Source organism: Lissotriton helveticus, chromosome 6 (genome assembly GCF_964261635.1).
Source record: "Lissotriton helveticus chromosome 6, aLisHel1.1, whole genome shotgun sequence".
NCBI lineage: Eukaryota > Metazoa > Chordata > Amphibia > Caudata > Salamandridae > Lissotriton > Lissotriton helveticus.
The window spans coordinates 1,299,367,125-1,299,380,412 of NC_136067.1; positions in this window are offsets into that span (position 1 = coordinate 1,299,367,125).

A 13,288-nucleotide genomic window follows, 5' to 3' on the forward strand; every position below is an offset into this window, starting at 1 on the left:
TGGTTGTTGACTCTGATTTAAGTGACCATAAGATTTTGATTATTACAGCTGCTCTTAGGCCTCCTCTGGCTGACCCTTGGCATCTAGACTCCGATGCGGTGAATTTTAGTGCCAATTCCGGGAGATGCTATTGGAATTTTAGGACTTGTGATGGGTTGTTGAGAATCTTAACATCTACCATTGAGAATCTGCCCCATTGGGAGGGGAGGGAGTTCCTAAGTTTTGTAGATTTCCTGAATTTGGTAACCACATTAGCAAGGAAAGCCCCTACCAGTAAAAAACTAAGAATATCACCTGAACCTCTTCGGAAATTAAACACTGAAATAAATAAATTAATAAGGGGTCAATATTTATCCTTTAATCAGGAAAGGCATCATTTATTAACTCTGTTAAAGAGAAGGAGATCAAGGATGAAGGCAAGATTGAGAAGAGATAAAGTGGACTCCTTATGGATCAAACTCCGGGAGTCATCCTTTAAGGGTCAAGCCAGATTATTCTGGTCCCTGATAGGCAAAGGTTGTGGCACTAGATCTTGCTCCACTCTAATTGCCATAGACGAGCAAATCTGGGTCCACTACATTGAGCTTTTATATAGTAGTAATAATTCGCAACGGAACATCACCCCTTCTATTGCGTCCTCTACTCCATTCGACCCCCGTCTGAAAAAGACATTGAATTAGCTATTAAAGATATGCGCTCTTCCGGCGAGATGGGGCCGGATGAGGTTCCCATCTCTGTATTAAAACAGCAGAGTAAATTATGGAGCAAAATTCTTTTTCCTGTGTTTCGGTGCTGCTTTTTTACCGGCACTGTTCCTTTATCTTGGAAAGGGAGTATTTTGATTCCGTTATTTAAAAAAGGGAACAGAGCTCTTCCTCAAAATTACAGACAAATCGCCTTACTAGATGCCATAGGCAAGGTCTTTTCAAAATGTCTCCTTAAACTTATAAACGATTGGGTGGCAAGGGCTTCTATCTTGCCCTTTGAACAAACAGGTTTCAGGAAAAAACACGGTACACTGGATAATTTAACTGCATTCCAGGTCATATCAGAGAAATATGTTAAAATCCGTGGAGGTCGAGTTTATGGAGCTTTTATCGACTTCTCCACGGCTTTTGACAAAGTTGATAGAACACTACTGTGGGGAAAGCTATATGATCTAGGGATGCCTCCTTTTCTTATTAAAATAATTCAGGCCTTGCACTCTGACACTTGGTGCAGAGTGTTGATGGGTGGGGAAAGAGGATTATCCAGAATTATTCCCACAGCGAATGGGTTAAAGCAAGGTTGCCTACTGGCTCCTCTGCTATTCTCCCTCTATATAGCGGACTTACCTAAGGTGCTCTCTGATAGTACAGGTATTGCCCCATCCTTGGGGGGCTCCCCAATTGTGTGTTTGATGTATGCCGATGACATTTTAATACTTGACCTAACGCCTATTGGGCTGAATAATCGTTTGCAAGCTTTACATAAGTTTGCCGAAAAGCATTATCTACTAATAAACATTACTAAAAGTAAAGTGATGTGTGTATCTGGTAGGAAGAGACCTAAATTTGTGAATTTCTCATGGACAGTGGGGGGTCAAAAATTGGAAGTTGTGAAGTCCTATATCTTTTTAGGTAAAATTGTTATGTGCAATTTATCGGAAAAAGCCCATATAGCCAATAACATCTGGAAAGCTATTGTGCAGGGTAAGAGTCTGATATCCCTATATAAGGCCACAGGCAAAAGACATTTCTCGATATTACTAGATGTTTATCGAGCCAAAATTCCTGCCTCTCTACTCTATGGTATAGAGTTAACGGATATAAATAGTTGGAGCTTTTTAGACTCCACTGAAGGAAAAATCTTGCGTAGCCTCCTGTCTGTCAATACAGCTAGCTCTACTGCTGCTCTCAGACAGGAATTCGGTCTACGAAGTTGCTGGGTTCAAGGTTTAGCGGGGATAGTTCACTGGGTGTTTTGCTTAGCAAAGAGTGAACCAGGTAAGTTAAGACATTTAATAAAAAATGAGTTGCTGGGTCTTCTTAATGACTATTCTTTAATTATAAAGAATTTTAGATATGCGGTGAGCCAACTACAACTGGATGAAATTACTTTATTCTCTTTATCGTCATATCAATTAAAAACCCTTTTGAAAGCTACTTCGTGGGAACTAGGGTTTAGATTAGATAGAGAGCTTCGAATTTTGAAAAAGGGTATTAATCCAGCTATTGATTCTTGTCTGATGAGGAAAGCTCAACCCTATGTTCAATGGAATATACCCCATGGTGTGAAGCGCCTTATATTTCTAGTAAGACAAGATTTACTCCCTTTGAAATCGCTCCAATCCAGATGGTATGGCTCTTCCGCGGTTTGTGAATATTGTCATGTAAAAACTCAAGACTTAATGCATGTAGTGTTTGTTTGCCCAGCCCTAATGCAATTTAGACGTAAATGGCTAAGATCTATTTGTTTGCAATTGAATGTCTTGTCTGCCTCTGATTTTATTTCTGCTATGATGATTCCCCCTAATGAAGTATTTTGCTGTAAATTATATAGATTCTTTACATGTTTTTTGAATCTTCATTAAGGAGGCATTAATAGAGATTTGGTGTAATTTTGCCTATTTGATGTTTGTTTTATCATACTCTGTATTTCCCTTATAAATTTCTATTTGGGATTTGTTTGAATGTATACCTTGTGTATTTTTATGTGGACCTCGTAAGAGTTCCGTAATCATAAATAAAATAAATTGAAATTGAACACAGACCCATGATAGATGCACCAACAGCAGATGCAGTTTCCGTAACACAAACAGCAAGCTCAATCTTTAACATGACACACACTGGACATAGTCACATAGGGTCATGCTGAGCCTCTGATTGTCAATTGACAAAGTGCCCCGGTCCCTGGCATCATGGAACTGGTGCCCGTAGTAATGACTGTGCAATCCCAGTGTTGATGTGCATGTCTACATGTACATAATGATACATATAGGCCAAGTGTGAAGGTGATGTGTACCACATAGTGCCCAAGCACACATGACATGTATCAACAGGACATCACACATTGATTGTACAACAAGATTAGATGCCCTGTGCTATATCACAGCCTGCAACACCTAGGGTCTGCTCATGTAAGTAAAAATGACAGGATCTTGATAGCCATCCTTGTTTGAACCGTACCCCTACATTACGTGCGTGTGTGCGGGACACTTCAGTATTGAAATGGTATCATACATGAGTGAACCGTACCCCTACATTACGTGCGTGTGTGCGGGACACTTCACTATTGGAATGGTGCCATACGCGAGCGAACCGTACCCCTACATTACGTGCGCGGGACACTTCACTATTGAAATGGTGCCATACGCGAGCAAACCGTACCCCTACATTACGTGCGTGTGTGCGCGATGCTTGACTATTGAAATGGTGCCATACGCGAGCGAACCGTACCCCTACATTACGTGCGTGTGTGCGGGGCGCTTCACTATTGAAATGGTGCAATACGTGAGTGAACCGTACCCCTACATTACGTGCGTGTGTGCGGGATGCTTCACTATTGAAATGGTGCCATACGCGAGCGAACCATACCCCTACATTACGTGCGTGTGTGCGGGACGTTTCACTATTGAAATGGTGCCATACGCGACATGAAACGCACCGTACACGTGAGGGGATCTCAAAAAATACTTTGGGGACACCTAGGGGACAAGTAGTAGGCCCTGAATGCAGCCTGGTTGTCTGGATACTGAGATTTGAATGTGTGCTACAGGTGTCCTGCAAATGTCAGTTGGTCTAAAATATACAATGTTGCAAAATGATTGTGGAGCTGAAGCTCATATTTTAAACCATGCAAATGTGTGTCAGGGCCTTATCTTTAAAGGGATTGGATGAAACGTAGGATGCAAAGTAATCTGGCCTATCACACTGTACTCCTGAGACTGAAAGCCCCTCAGCAGCACAGATTTAAGGCTGCATGTGGCTGGGAGAGAACACTTGCCTGCACAACATTGGAGTGGACCACACTGCTGCTGTCTCTGCATTCCCTGGACTCTTATGTCGCGTACGATGGAGAGGGCACCAGCATTCTCTGAGGAGGAAAACCAGACCCTGCTGGATGCCCTCCTACCACAGTACAGCAAGCTGTATGGGAGACCAGGGGAGCAGGTGAGTGCTGACTGCACTAGCTTTGACTGTGCACCTGTTGTGTGGGTGTCACAACAGGCATTGTGTATTGGTGGGACAGACATACAATGTGGTTTTGAGAGAGTCCCAGGGGGTGTACATGGTGGTGTCTCTCATGCAGAGCATGATGTAGTACATGTGTGTTTACTCCTCACTTGCATTGTGCTTACTGTGACATTCACTACATAGTGAATGACACTTTCAGCCGTGCAAGACCTTGGTGGCTTTATTCACAAATGTCCTGAGATGTAACAGTGTTTCTCCCGGGCTGACAGCTGAATGTACTCACCAATGTTTATGACTTGTGGGGACCTGTGGTGAAATTAAACAAATGATGTTTTTGACCTCATGGACATTAAGTGTGTGAATGTTCCTTGTCATCTGGGTGAGTGTATATTTGATGTGTTGCACCACAGCTGCACGGCGTATGCATCAGCTCTGGCCATCTGATGTGACAAGTATGCAGTGCTGTGTGCCTGACTAGCAAAGTTAGCATGACACCTGTGACACCTCTTTGACAAGTGGCACATGTGCAAAGTGAGGGTTGTACCTACTGTGGTCAGTGACAGGCGAGTGATCTGTCTGGTCTGCTGAGGGTTGTTAAGTGGAGTAGGAAATGTGCCTGCTTGCCACGTGCTGTCCCACACCCTGCTGTTGCATGTGTTGTACAGTGTGTGCCATGATCTGTTGTGTTTTTATCTAGGACCCTAATTCGATATTCCCGATTTATGCCGTTATATGGTTATAACAAATAATATCCTTATAAAGGCATAATAATCATATCCATATTTAGTAATAGCCCATGCAGTCCAAATACGGCAAGGCTACTCCCCTAGACTCCTAGAAAGTACAAAGCGTTCTTTAAACAAAGCAAACCTCCAGCAACCTGGGAAATCCCCATGCTTTTGTTTTGATTTGTCCTAGAACTCCTGCGAGCACTGAAAGAACGGCCAGTTCTTAGTGACATCTTTATTGACGTCTTAAACAAACCAAGCCTCCAGCAGCCCGGGAAATCCCCCTGCTCTTGTTTTGATTTGCACAAGAACTCCTAGAGTCAGAAAGAACTGTTAGTTCTTAGTGACGTCTTATGTTCAACCTTACGTCAAACCCGGCACCTTTCAGGTATAAATATACCAACGTTGCCTTAAGCAAACACACGGTGGTTTGGAGCAGAGCGGCTATCTACTTGCCCGAAGTCCAGCTGATGCGAGAGCCGAAGGAAGCCGACCCTCCCATTTGACGCACTGAGAGAGACGCTGTCTTTTTCTCCAGACAAGAAAATCCAGCTCCGGTGTTTCCAGTCACCCTTGCGGGTTGCTGGGAGATCGAGTCCTGAGAGAGAGATAGAAGACCTCCTACATTCTAGAATCAAGGTACGGAGCTGACTAAACCCTTGAGAGAATTCTTGATTCAGATTCCTTGGCAAAAACCAACTCAACTTAAACTGCAACTTACTTACTCCTTCCCACGTATTAGGCTTTGGTCAGGTACACCGGGTTAGGCGTATATTAGAAGCACCAGTTGAGTACGTTAGTCAATGTTTTTATGTATGTATATATTTTATCCATGTTAAAGTATCATATGGCTAAGAAACCATATCAATGCTTTTACAGTATTATTTCATAATACTCCCTTTACTGTACGCACTTTACTTCATGATAAGTATTGCAATTGTGGCAATTCATTTCTCTTGCATGAGAAAGAAGACTGCCCAATAAATAACACCTTTTATTGAAAACGCCCGTCTCTCTATTTCTCTGCACTCTGGTGAAACTAAGTATGCACGATTGACTGAGTGAAATAACCGTCTATTGTTTTCACACGACTCTAGAGATATACTCTTTATTCTGAGGGAGCAAAGTTGTCATGTTTATGCGGTTGTCTGAAGCTAATCCCTTCTTGTCTAAATGAGGAGAGTTAACTCTTTCCTGAACATTCGAGAAAGTTTTTAGTGACCTCTGAGCTAGCTGGCAAAACTAATTAAGTCTAATATAGTCAGTAGAGACCTAGATGACCTCAGTCCTACGTCTACACTGCTGTTTATATTATTCCAATGCGCAGAGCCTATTGGGAATATAGGAACTACACTACAGATCAGTGAGTGAGGTGCCCCCCTTATGCCATCTGGTGTCTTACATAGGCATGTAGTGCATGGGGGTTTGCCCACAGGCCAAATTCACATGTACGATGATGCAAGTCCTGTCAGCATCCTATGGCCTGTTCACATCATCAATGTAGTGCAAGTGTGTGTCTCTGGGACATGGAGCAGATGCAGTGATGTTGTTTCACTTTGTCTTCCTGACAGGTAACTGCCTACGAGAAGGGGGAGATCTGGTTGGGCGTCATCAGGGCTGTCAGGGTGATTTTATCTTATGTAAAGCCCCCTCCTCGAAGATATCAGAAGAGCTTCCCAATACTGTGGTCGAGCCCACCCCGACTTGTAGGGGTCGGGGTGACCCGATGATGAAGCATGACACCACTAGGGTGTGTGAGGGTAATATAAAGAAGCTAGTTTTTTTCCCCCCACATACATGGTTGCGCTAGATACAACCTTATAGTATAACTATCCGTGTCGCTCCTACTTTTCTGTTTTCTAGACCGCAGGTACAGTTTTTTACTTTTTACTCAACTGACCACCACGTGGTCCACTGGAGTATTTGTTCATGTTATACCGGTCGGTGTTTCACCATGCTCTTCCCCTGTGATGGTAGGCAGTGCTTTCATTTTGTGCTTGACAGCCTATGTTATTTGTTTCCAGACATGATTGTGCCTCCTTCAATTTTTGCCACATGTATGTAGTTCTGGTGGAATGCTGTTTTGTCTTAGTGTGCACACTACTGTATTGTCATTTTGCCTGGGGTTGAGGGTGTGTCCACGATGCAGCTAGGATTTTTTTTCACAATTGCAGGCCCATTAGCTTGAGCATTGTCCTGATTTTGAACATGTGGGCCACTTCACATGACAGCCAGTAGGTCTTATGTGCTAGCAACTGCATGATCAGGTAATAGAAGCCCCAGTGAGGACTGATATAGTTCAAGTTGACTCTTATTTATGATTGTACCTTGCCACTCCCAAAACTTGTTATTAGTTCTTTACGTTTTGAATGTGTACATATGACGATTTGTGTAAGTAACACTTATGTGCCTGCATGATAGTTGTCTCACAAGGTAGTGCACACAAAACAACAATAGCAAGTTTTTGTTACAAGCTGGCAGATTTTGAATGAGGCCAGTGTTAGTGATTAATGGTGTGCGTTGATCTCCATATACGTGTCCCCACAGTGGTCTTGGGTTCTTGCAACTCCTTTGTTCTCAATTGTACAAACTAATGTGTGTCAAGCCATAAAGATCTCCGTTGGCCCATGTATATGGCAAATCTGCAATGCCATTTATTTCTAACAGTGTTTCATCTTCCAGGGTGCCAGCTGTTTCAATGAACTTGTCTATGTTTTTTGTGTGCATTTCCTTGTGAGAGATTGTTCGTGCGGGCACATACGTGTTCTCTTCACAAGTTGGCGAATTTACACATTCAATACATGTTGAATGTGTGTCCCAAGATGTAAACTATTCGTTACATTTTTGATCACCCAAATGTACCTACATGGCTCTGAATGTGGTGTCACCTTGGGGAGTGAGGTGTGTTTGTTTGCCCTGAGGGCCACCACAACTGTTTATTTGTTGGTGAACTTGAAGTGGCATCACTTCATTGTATAGATCTGCTCTCATGTAAACAAACAGAATCTTCGCAGTGTAACTCTCATTCAAGTTGGGGCCTGGTGTGTTCTTTGTATCCTTGTGTCCAACTAGCATTGTGTCAATAACACCTGGTCAGTACTAGTCTCAAATATGTGCAGAGCTATCTGGCTTTTACTCATGATGCATGCCATGATTTGCAATGTGACCAACTGATTTTGTGCTCATGTGTCAGATGTGTACAGGTGACTGATGCATTTTTGTTTCTTCTCCTTGCCCACAGCATCATCAACAGAGATAGAAGGAGGAGACATGAGCACGGACCAAGAGGAGGGACCCAGCCACAGTGCCACCACGGATGAGGAGTCGGAGGGAGCAAGTGGCACGGAGGGTGAGGGGAGTCAGCCCTCCGTACCTTTTGAAGGCGACAATTCATACCATGCGGAGGATCGTTTTCTGACTTCCAAGACGAGGGGGAATACGCGGCGACACCAACTTCCATCTCTGTGTCTGTCCCCACCTCTTCCAGACCCATCTCCACCCTCCCAGTTGCTAGTGTACCTTCTGTCCGTGCTGCCCCCATGTCTTCTTTGGCCCCGGCACCGCAGCCCCTGCCCCTGTCTCCCCTGCTGCCCTCAGTGCGTAGTCTGTGGACATACTCCGGCAGATTCAGGTTGGTCAGACATCAATGCTGACTGTCCTCCATGGCCACACTACAATCATGACACAGTTGTTGTCATTCATGGAGGGCATGTCAGCTATGATGTCTGACCAACGTCGGATTCTATCGTCCATGGAGTCCTCACTGACGGCAGCAGTATCCCATCTGCAACTGTCCGCCCCCCCCTCCTTCGGACCCATCCACACCCCCCTCTCCCATACCTGTCCAAGGCAAACACAGATGAACAAGATCACGCACACCAACAGACACAAGCATAACACCACCACCGAAGTCTAAGCGCAGATCTACAGGCACACAATCTCAGAGGGATGCAGGCACACCCACAGTGACTGGGGACAGACAGCATGCACGCAGCCACAGACAAAGTCCGCTTGACTCACACCCCTCTACCTCCACTACCGTTGTGTCCCCAGGTGCAGGTGGTGGTCTGCCGGAACTGGCAGCATTGTGCAGCGCTGAGTTTGTTGCCACCTTTGGCGCTGCACTTGCCACTGAGGAAGAATCCCCACCCCTGAACCCACAACACCTACCCTTCCCTCTACTGTCCGTGCGGTGCCTGGCTGTGACCAAGATGATGTCCCCCACAGGTCACCAACCCTTTAGCTCCTACATGAGCAGGCAAGTTTGGGGTCGACGAGCTTCCCAACGTCCCCCATACAGACTTTACTGTGGACTGGCCATTGGCCTTCTTTGAGCCATTTTACTTTGGAGCTGAATAAAGCATTTTATTTTTCTTACTAAACTATTGCATTTCAGGTACTTGCTTTCGGTGCTGTGGGCCTCAAAGTTGGTGTCATGGTAATGTTTTGGGGTTCTGGAAGATGTCTATTTTATGATGGTGATGATGTGGGCCATGGTATCTATGTGCCATCACAATGTTGCAGCTATTGATCTTTGGTTGTGTGTGTTCAATTTGGCTAGAGACATTGTCCCAAGGAGTGTTCCTTCATCAGTGACACATGAGCTCTTCACTACAGACAGTTGCACAATTGTTGTTCTGACATGTGTGCAGATTTCCTATTTCGTTGACCGTTCCCTTCAGCAATGGACATGCCTGTTCACAGATGAGTACTGCTCATTAGTCTGTGCCATCCATGCTACTCACTGTACTTGTGTTTTGAGTATGTAGAAATGCCTTCATGGACACATTCGCCCTTTTCCCCACTATGCAGATGTGCGATCAAAACCTACCCCTATGTTGGGTTTTGTGATGCAGGGCATTTGCACTCATGACTCACAATTTTGTGCATTGTATCTAAGGGGTTTCAAACCTATTCCTTCCATGAGAGAGTACATGTTGGTGGTCTGATCACCACCTGGACATTCATCTCAGCCCAGTGATGTACATGACAGTGTGTGTTCCCTTTTGCTCTCTTTGTTTGGTGGGCTGTCACATGACTATACAGTATTGTGTCATGAAGTTATGGTTTGTAGGTTGCCTGCTACCTCCATGGGTGGGTATGGATGTGGGATCTGACATCGTACACACACAAGTGGTGTGTCACGCAGTGTGTGACAGAAATCCATCCTCCGTGGAGTGGCACACTGCTGCAAGTGATGTGTTGCTATAGCACTATCAGGACACTCGCAGGTTAGGGATGTAAACATACACTCATGTAGTTGTATGATGATGATAATAACTCCCCATATATCTGAGCAATGCTAGGAGTCCTCTGCACCCACCCCTCTTATTTCTGGGCGCTGCTGGGAGTCCTCTGCACACACCACTCTAATGTCTGGGCACTGCTGGGAGTCATATCCACCCACCCCTCTTATGTCTGGGCACTTATGGGAGTCCTCTGCACCCACCCCTCTTATTTCTGGGCACTGCTGGGAGTCATATCCACCCACACCTCTTATGTCTGGGCACTTCTGGGAATCCTCTGCACCCACCCTTCTTATGTCTGGGCACTGCTGGGAGTCCTCTGCACCCACCCCTCGTATGTCTTGGCACTGCTGGGAGTCATATCCAGCCACCCCATACTGTTGGGCACTGCTGGGAGTCATATCCAGCCACCCCACTTATGTCTGGGCACTGCTGGGAGTCCTCTGCACTCACCCCTCATATGTCTGGGCACTGCTGGGAGTCCTCTTCACCCACCCCTCTTAAGTCTGGGCACTGCTGGGAGTCCTCTGCACCCACCCCTCTTATGTCTGGGCACTGCTGGGAGTCATATCCAGCCACCCCCATACTGTTGGGCATTGATGGGAATCATATCAAGCCACCCCTCTTATGTCTGGGCAATGTTGGGATTCCTCTGCACCCACCCCTCATATGTCTGGGCACTGCTGGGAGTCCTCTGCATCCACCCCTCATATGTCTGGGCACTGCTGGGAGTCCTCTGCACCCACCCCTGTTATATCTGGGCACTGCTGGGAGTCCTCTGCACCCACCCCTCTTATGTATGGGCACTGCTGGGAGTCCTCTGCACCCACCCCTCTTATGTCTGGGCACTGCTGGGAGTCCTCTGCACCCACCCCTCATATGTCTGGGCACTGCTGGGAGTCATATCCAGCCACCCCTCTTATGTCTGGGCACTGCTGGGAGTCATATCCAGCCACCCCTCTTATGTCTGGGCACTGCTGGGAGTCATATCCACCCATCCCTCTTATGTCTGGGGTCTGCTGGGAGTCCTCTGCACCCAACACTCTTATGTCTGGGCACTGCTGGGAGTCATATCCACCCACCCCTCCTATGTCTGGGCACTGCTGGGAGTCCGCTGCACCCACCCCTCTTATGTTTAGACACTGCTGGGAGTCATATCCACCCATCCTTCTTATGTCTGGGCACTGCTGGGAGGTCGCTGCACCCACCCTCTTATGTCTGGGCACTGCTCGGAGTCATATCCACCCATCCCTCTTATATCGGGCACAGCTGGGAGTCCTCTTCACCCACCCCTCTTATGTCTGAGCACTGCTGGGAGTCAACTGCACCCACCCCTCATTTGTCTGGGCACTGCTGGGAGTCATATCCAGCCACCCCTCCTGTGTCTGGGCACTGCTGGGAGTCATATCCAGCCACCCCTCTTATGTCTGGGCACTGCTGGGAGTCATATCCACCCATCCCTCTTATGTCTGGGCAGTGCTGGGAGTCCTCTGCACCCACCCCTCTTATTTCTGGGCACTGCTGGGAGTCATATCCACACACCCCTCTTATGTCTGGGCACTGCTGGAAGTCATATCCACCCATCCCTCATATGTCTGGGCACTGCTGGGAGTCCTCTGCACCCACCCCCATATGTCTGGGCACTGCTGGGAGTCCTCTGCACCCACTCCTCTTATGTCTGGGCACTGCTGGGAGTCCTCTGCACCAACCCCTCATATGTCTGGGCACTGCTGGGAGTCCTCTGCACCCACCCCTCCTATGACTGGACACTGCTGGGAGTCATATCCACCCATCCCTCATATGCCTGGGCACTGCTGGGAGTCCTCTGCACCCACCCCTCTTATGTCTGGGCACTGCTGGGAGTCATATCCACCCATCCCTCATATGTTTGGGCACTGCTGGGAGTCCTCTGTATCCGCCCCTCTTATGTCTGGGCACTACTGGGAGTCCTGTGCACCCACCCCTCTTATGTCTTGGCACTGCTGGGAGTCCTCTGCACCCACCCCTCTTATGTCTGGGCACTGCTGGGAGTCCTCTGCACCCACCCCTCTTATGTCTGGGTACTGCTGGGAGTCCTCTGCACCCACCCCTCATATGTCTGGGCACTGCTGAGAGTCATCTGCAGCCACCCCTCTTATGTCTGGGCACTGCTGGGAGTCCTATCCACCCACCCCTCATGTGCCATGCACCGTACACTAACATTCATGGCGTGCGTGCGGCTCGTATCTATGTTACGATGGTTCTAAACTCGAGTGCGTGTGATGCACCATACCCCAATATTCATGGCGTGCGTGCGGCTCGTATCTCTATGACAATGATGGTATATGCGGCAATGTATGACGCACCGTACAGGTACACTTCCCTTGTTACGGTACGTAATTCTCACCGTCTGCGTCGTTGTCGGTTTCTATGCACCAGGTCGTAGGCGTACAGGACTGGGATGACACGGATGATGGGGTTCAGGGCGTGTATGTCATGTACCGGGGTGCGGTTCGAGCCGGACTCTGCTTTTACGGCAGATTTTGGGTCCCATAGAAGATGGGTCGTACGGAATGTCGCAGGGACGGATCGTACTTGCTGGGCCGGAAACTGCTGCTTTTTTACGTACGGACGTACCGTACTGCGTGATCCGGAAGCAACTCGTATGTATTTCCGTGTTGTACGGTGTTTTTCCGAATCGTACGTGGATTAGCTTGGTTATGTGATCGTACTTGGATGTACGTATGGGGACGTTGTAGGTGTACGAATCGTACGGGAAAAATGCTGCATACGGCGAATCGTAGGGCATTTTACTGTATCGGAATCGACCCCATTGTTGGGATTAAAGCTAGGAAATAAACAGAATTCTTTTTGAGATATATATATATATATATATATATATATATATATTTCTCAGACTCTCCTCGCCTTACATCCATCGGCAGAAGTCACGGCACAGCAACAGATACGATTTTTTGTAAATAGCTTTTTATTCACACACCATGTGCAAGATAATTGCGTGCATCAAAACGGACGGCCTACGCGTTTCGGCTACTCCTAGCCTTCCACTGGACCATAGAGTCCCTGGGGTCTAGACCATTTTTAAGTGCTCAGTGTAAGTACCCTTTTTCCTTTATATTATCATCTAGACCATCAACCC